Source organism: Lithobates pipiens, unplaced genomic scaffold, assembly GCF_037356315.1.
Source record: "Lithobates pipiens isolate NorthernLeopardFrog02 unplaced genomic scaffold, aLitPip1_a1.2 Scaffold_8, whole genome shotgun sequence".
In the NCBI taxonomy this organism is placed as follows: Eukaryota; Metazoa; Chordata; class Amphibia; order Anura; family Ranidae; genus Lithobates; species Lithobates pipiens.
Window position 1 is genome coordinate 134479443 of NW_027507903.1, and position 7387 is coordinate 134486829.

Here is a 7387-nt window from a genome sequence, read left to right on the forward strand (position 1 = left end):
CCTGAATCCTATTGAGATGTTGTGGTATGACCTTAAAAAGGCCGTTCATGCTCGAAAACCCTCTAATGTAACTGAATTAGGACAATTCTGCAAAGATGAGTGGGCCAAAATTCCTCCAGGACGCTGTAAAAGCCTCATTGCACGTTATCGCAAACGCTTGGTTGCAGTTGTTGCTGCTAAGGGTGTCCCAACCAGTTATTAGGTTTAGGGGGCAATCACTTTTTCACACAGGGCCATGATTTTTTTCACCTTTAATAATAAACACATTCATTTACAAATTGCATTTTGTGTTTACATGTGTTGTCCTTGACTATTGTTTAAATTGGTTTGATGTTCCGAAACACTTAAGTGTGACAAACATGCAAAGGAACAGGAGATGAGGAAGGGGGCAAACACTTTTTCACACCACTGTATATGTGCCCAGCTCAAATTTCATGAATCGGGTTTACATCCACTTTAAGAACCGTGTGTACGACATTAAGAGTGGGGATTTGGAGAGCCTTATGGCAAGACATTTTGCTTACATTTACACCAACTAGATGCCCTACAATTCTTTGCACTTGCTAGGATACATCCAAATACCTGTGGGGGGGGGGGACTTTGATAAACGTATCTTGCAAGTGGAGGCAAGATGGATCTATAAACTGCATGCCATCCACCTGCCTGGTTTGAATGATTTACCCCATTCTTGGTGGAGTAGAAGGTCGCTTACTGTCAGGGCCTGCATTTGAACCTGGAACCTCTACTGTGTCAGGCAATGTCTCTCCCTGCTGAGCTACCTGGAATGCTGGACAGTTCACTGGACAGTTCCCTGGACAATTCTTTGAATAATCCCGTCTCAAATCTTGTTTGTCTTGAACCCTAAACTCTTTGCTCCTCCCATGAATGTCTTTGATTTAAGCCATGTCTCTGCTCTTCCTGTTTGCCAGATAATTGTGCTCTCTCAGCCAGTATTTCGCTCTTGTCTTCCCTGGCGTCGTCCATATTTTGCTACCACTCGTATTTGACCCTTGGCTTGTTCCTCAACTATGCTTCTGCCTGAGCCTAACCTGCAACTACTCGTTACTGACCTTTAGGCTTGTTTACCAATGATGCTTCTATTTGATCCTTACCTGTCTAATCAGCTACTAGACCCCAGCTTGCTCAACTCCTAATGGGATGATCCTGAAGACCGTGACCTGGTGCTAACATGCAGCAAAATCCATCTCCACTATCAGGAGCTCTGGTGAACACCGGTTAGTACTTAGACTCCGCACCTCAGTTGAGCCCGCGTCATCTGCCAGGGTGACCTGCCTGTATACCTGTTTCCTGTGTGGGCTTCCCACTGCTATAGTAACTGGTCTTCAAGCCTGACCACTTGATCGTAACACTCACTCTGATAGAGATGTTTTTTGTTATCTCTGTGTACTCCAATTTTAAGGATGAAATGTACAATGAATAAATATTTTGTTGAGTGTTTCTCTGAGATCTGAGATCCCATTGGAGGGTGGTCACACTTACAGGTTCTTTTTTTTTTTGTCCTTTTTAATGCTGCATAAGTTATGAATTAGGGGTTTGCAAGATGTTTGGTCTGTGTGGTTTGTGTGTCTGGTCTGTGGGTTGTGGATGTGGAAGTGCCCCTGTGCGAACACATGTGGTCTGTGTGAATCTTTGATTTGGGAATTATGGGTGTGGGGGTACCTCTGTGTGGTTGTGGGTGAATGTTGTCCTGTGTGGGTTTGTTATGGTTAGCACTAGACAGAAAGATGGTTATGGTTAGCATGTCTGTTGTGTGTAGTTGTCGGTTGTTCTTGGATGTGTATTGTACCTGTTACTTGTCGTTGATCTTGTTTTTGTTTGTGTGTTTATGTTGTGAGATGTGTAGTCCATCTTTTGTTTGTGCTTTGTGTTTTGGTTGGTGATGTCGGCAGAATCTCCCTTATGGCAGCCTGGATTGTGTCCTCATTGGTGTTTTGTTCTTTGTCCAATTCTCCTCATCTCTAGCTTGCTTCTTGGATTCCCCTTGGAGAGTATCCCAGACCAAGATGGCGCCCATGACATCATGTCTGATTTTGTCTGGTCTATTTGTTTGCAGGTAGCTGAGGCTGTATCTATAGTGATATTATATGGGAAGTGCCACACACATTGCATGTAGCTATATGTTTGGTTTCTACCAATCGGGAGAGGACTCTACCACTTCCAGGGTGCTTTACTCCCTCCTGGTTGCTCTATACCCAATAGTAGAGAATTATGGGGAGGATCCTCGGGAGGCATAGGGAGTATATACTGGAGATGGAGATGGCTCAGTATTGGTGCAGAAATTTTGAAATACATAGATGCATGCTACATAACTTTTCTGTATGAATGGTAAGACTGTAAGCTTTCCATTGATATCTTGAAAGTGATATAACTTGTTGTTGGCTTTGAACTGCTGCCTTGTAAGGCAGTGACACATATCAGTCTTTTTTTTTTCATTGTTGCATTATAGACATACTATTTCTGTTATGGAAATGGAAGGAATATAAAGAATCCCGTTCACTTTATGCAGAGAATACATGATATCTCATTAATTTGATCTACTTTCAATATATGTCTCTGGGGTTAGTACATACGTGACTAGAACACTTTTGTATGAGTCATATGGAGAGTGAGCTCATTTTGAACACTTTATTCTAGTTGAAATTATTCATACCTCATGGTGATACAAGGGATCGGAGGCTGAGGGCCATGTTGGTGCAAAGCATTTGAGGCCGTAGGCTAAACTGAGGGCATCTTTTAATAAGCCATGTGTGTTGCTTAAATTTAGTAGGAATAGTTGTTGTAGATCTCACTTCCTTTCGTTGAACCTTCTATACATTATATTGATATGCTTATTCATTTTAGCAATTTGCAAATATGGATGCATTATATCACTTGTTCTGTCACATATCTGGGCCTATCCTCTGTTTGGTATTCTCTTTGGCCTCCCCCCACAATCTAGGGGTCCGTGACGCTGTCCCCCTGCCATCTTATGTTGTCTGTCTAACTTTTGTTCCCCTTTTTTGTTTTTTCTCCCTTTCCTAATCATTTTTTTTTCTGTGTGGTTGTCCCCTTTCTTTTATAGGATAGATTGATTGTTATCACTTGCTGTTTTGAAATGTGTTTTGGAAATTTTTACTTTTATGTTATGACCCTATGCTTATGCAGTTATATTATGTACTTACCTTGTATTGTGTGTTTGATAAATAAAATATACTGCTATATGGCACTTTTGACACAAAGAAATCTGATGTCCTGAAGAAGCAGCGGAGACTACAAAACGCATTGGCATTTTATATCTGATATTTTCCACTGTATTCTTTTATCTTTAAACTGATTTGTAATGTTTTAAACAAATATTTGTAGTAATAAAAATTGTACCTTGTATCAAAAAGTTTAATTTTGATCTTAGATATACTGTTGGGTCATCCAAGTGCCCAATATCCTTCTTTTGTACTGATTCTATTTTGTATATTTGGGTGGATGACCTCTTGGTATTTGGGCTGGTTTAGCATATAAGGGATTCACCCCTTCCTTCCATACATATATATTTTATTTTGGTCTTGCTAAAAACTGTTAAAGCCCATCAATTCCCAAGAGATTGGTGGTATTCGCATGAGGAGTTTGAAAAACAAGGTTGGTATGCCCATTGCTGGTTATTGTCCTTTCAAAAAATGCACCTGGACGGCCTGACAGAGTACATATCTCTTTTGTGAATGTAAGCTTGACAGTGCTTACATCTCTTTAAGGCTGTCACCTAACTGATGTTTAGTTAAGTTTAGTCAATGCACTTGTCTTCTTTTTGATGATCATTGCTTTGTGTGGTGCATACAGTCCAATTCTAAATGCTGATCCTGATATCTACTTTTACTCCAATTTTATTTTAAACTTCAATAAAAATATTAAAAAAGAAAGTATGCACCTGGTCTAGTCTAGCATACAGTTTGGTGTGAGCATAGCAGAATGCCTTCTCTTGAGAACCTTCACCAGATCTGTTTATATATTACCAAACAGAAGAACATTTCTGTATATGTAGCCACCTTCAAAACCCTAGTTGTCACTTCCTGGTTGAAATTAACAATTACATTGCACTCCAATGACATCGGCCTGCACAAAGCTTTAATAAGCCAGGACTAGATCACAGAGGAGTTTTCCCAAAAAGGGCTTAATCATCACCACCACTTGTTGGGCCAAAAAGGTTGATTGGTCCAGTATGTTTTAGAGAACTTTATTGGGCCAGGGTGGATTTTTCCAGGAAATCTCTATAAATATCTTTGGGAAATGCCAGTGTTTGTAACACTTCTGTTTCCCTGTTCTATTAGCAAAAACACGCAAGTTCATTCAATGCAAACTCGCATGTTTGTAGAAAAAAAACTTTATTAGAAAGAAGATTTGGCAGTCAAGGATGCAGCCATCTAATATTTGTAGGACGTTTTAAATAAAAAAAATCATCAGACATTCTTCCTAACGTCTGTCACTGAATTCCTTTACATCAACTAACATTCCAGAGAGAAAAGGGACATATCTACAGGGTGGACTACAGGCAAAGCAAATGGGTCTCTGCCAAACTAAATTAACGACATAGAAAATGAACATCATTTATGGAAAATATTTACAGAGATATGCAACGAGTGTATCTGCTCACGATTTTTCAAAACGTAACTGAAATTCTTTAGGTTTAACATACACTATGCACCAAGGAAATCTGTAACGCATAATCTGAAGAATTTAAAACAGTTGTTATCAAATGTGAGCTTGTCCTTGGAACAGGAAAAGACCAAAGTGGTGTTGGTGGTCTTCAAAATTAAGCTGTTTGTTATCATTTGGATACATATGCCATTTATGTATAAACAATCATTTGGTAAAGTTATCTTAGTTATGTAATAGATATATGCACGTGTCTGTCTTTGGGATTATTATCATCAAACTTGTAGTTACCACCGAAGGGAAAGAGAACCCCCACCGCTGGGGTAGGCTGACATTACCTCAAATTAGGTCCATGGTTGTAGTGGAGGACTGAATATAACATTAAGTCATGCTTTGTATTTTCAAAGATGTTTTATTTGCTCCAGGTTCACAGGGAGAGAGTTAGGGTTTCAGATACTCTCTAGCAATAAATTCCCCAGACTCTGACTCCATTCCAGGTGACAGGCCATAAAGATAATCCGGAGAATGGTGAATTGCAAACATATGAACCATCAGGCAAACATCGGCAGCACATCTTCAGAGGTCCACAGCCAGGCAGTGGATGCCTCCATGCATTCCCTCCAGGGGGCACAAGGATCTTCTGAGGGTCAGACTCATTCTCCCCCCAGCAGGACATCTTCCCCTTGCTCTCCTACTTGGCTATATCCCTCGTGACCAGACAGGACAATTTCAGGATTATCTGCTAGGTCTAAACTGGCTTCTGGCCTAGCCAGCACCTACTACTACTACTACACACACTTTTTGTCCTTCCCTAGCACCCACCACTGGCAATAAACCTCCTAATGTTTAGCCAGTAGGCACATAAATATTCATAACCTAGCATTGCCACAGCTCCCCTGTCTATTGTCAAAGATGCCAGTGACACCTACTGACATCAGCCAGGAACAGCAGCAACATTGCATTTAGAAGAAAGCCAACTGAGATGCTAGAAATTAGCCTGGGCAGATTTCCACCCAGCAGAAATAAATTTAATCAGTCACCTGCTTATGCAAGGGTGGCTACACAATCTTTGGCAGGGGTTCTTAAACATTTTAACTGGAGCATTTGAATTATTTGATGTGGTGGCTGCATTCATTTTCTTGTTTTCTTTTTTTATTTATGGATTTTTATCCTTTATTTTCATCTTCCTTTAACAGACCAAACTGACCAGCAAAAGTGGCAGTTACAGGGTTGAGACAAACCATTTAACACTAACAGTGGTGCTTAAATGATTAGTTTATGTAAAACCTTTATCCAAAAAGCAAAAAAAAACTGTTGCTGCAACAGTTTAAAAAGTGTTACCTGAAGCTTAACTTTCATTTATTAGTTAATCTGAATCTAGTAGTGCATCTAACACTACCCCCTCCTTAGATATACAGTACAACGTTGCTTTCCAAGAGTGTCTTTGTTGCTCCTCCATAGAGTGAAGCCATCCTTAAACAGGAAGTGTGTTACTGGCTGCAATACCAGGGGAGAATAAAATTTACAAAAAGCCTATGAAGGAAGACAAACGCATCCCGAATAGTAAAATACAATATGGTAAATTTTTGTTTTTGGGTTTAACCACTTCAATACAGGGCAATTTTAACCCCTTCCTGTCCAGGACAATTTTCAGTGTTCAGCAGTGTCGCAGTTTGAATGAAAATTGCGCGGTCATGCATCAATGTACCCACACAGTTTTTTTAGTTTTTTTGCTCACACAACTAGAGCTTTCTTTTGGTGGTATCACAACTGGGTTTTTTTTATTCTTTCCTAAATAAATTTAAAAAGAGACTGGAAATTGTGAAAAATAAATGTGATTTCCTTAATTTCTGTTATAAAAATTTGCAAATAAATAATCACTCTTCAGAAAATTTGGCCCAAATTGTATTCTGCTATAATTCTTTGGTGAAAGTAACCCAAATCAATGTATTTTATTTAGTCTATACAGTGCCTTGAAAAAGTATTCATACCCCTTGAAATTTGCCACATGTTGTCATGTTACAACCAGAAATGTAAATGTATTTTATTGGGATTTTATGTGATACACCAACGCAAAGTGGCACATAATTGTGAAGTGTAAGGAAAATGATAAATGGATTTCAACATTTTTTACAAACAAATATGTGAAAAGTGTGGCGTGCATTTGTATTCAGCCCCTTTTACTCTGATCCCCTAACTAAAATCTAGTGTAACCAATTCATTTCAGAAGTCACCTAATTAGTAAACAGAGTCCACCTATGTGTAATTTAATCCCAATAGAAATACAGCTGTTATGTGAACCCCTCATAGGTTTGTTAGAGAACCATAGTGAACAAACAGCATCATGAAGGTCAAGGAACACACCAGACAGATCAGGGATAAAGTTGTGGAGAAGTTTAAATCAGGGTTAGGTTATAAATATCCCAAGCTTTGAACATCTCATGGTGCACTGGTAATCCACCACAGGAAAATGGAAAGAGTATGGCACAACTGCGAAATCTACCAAGACATGGCCGTCCACCTAAACTGACAGGCCAGGCAAGGAAAGCATCAGAGAAGCAGCCAAGAGGCCCATGGTAACTCCGGAGGAACTGCAAAGATCCACAGCTGAGGTGGGAGAATCTGTTTACAGGACAACTATTAGTCGTGTAATCCACAAATCTGGCCTTTATGGAAGAGTGGCAAGAAGAAAGCCATTGTTGAACGAGAGCCATAAGAAGTCCCATTTGCAGTTTGCGAGAAG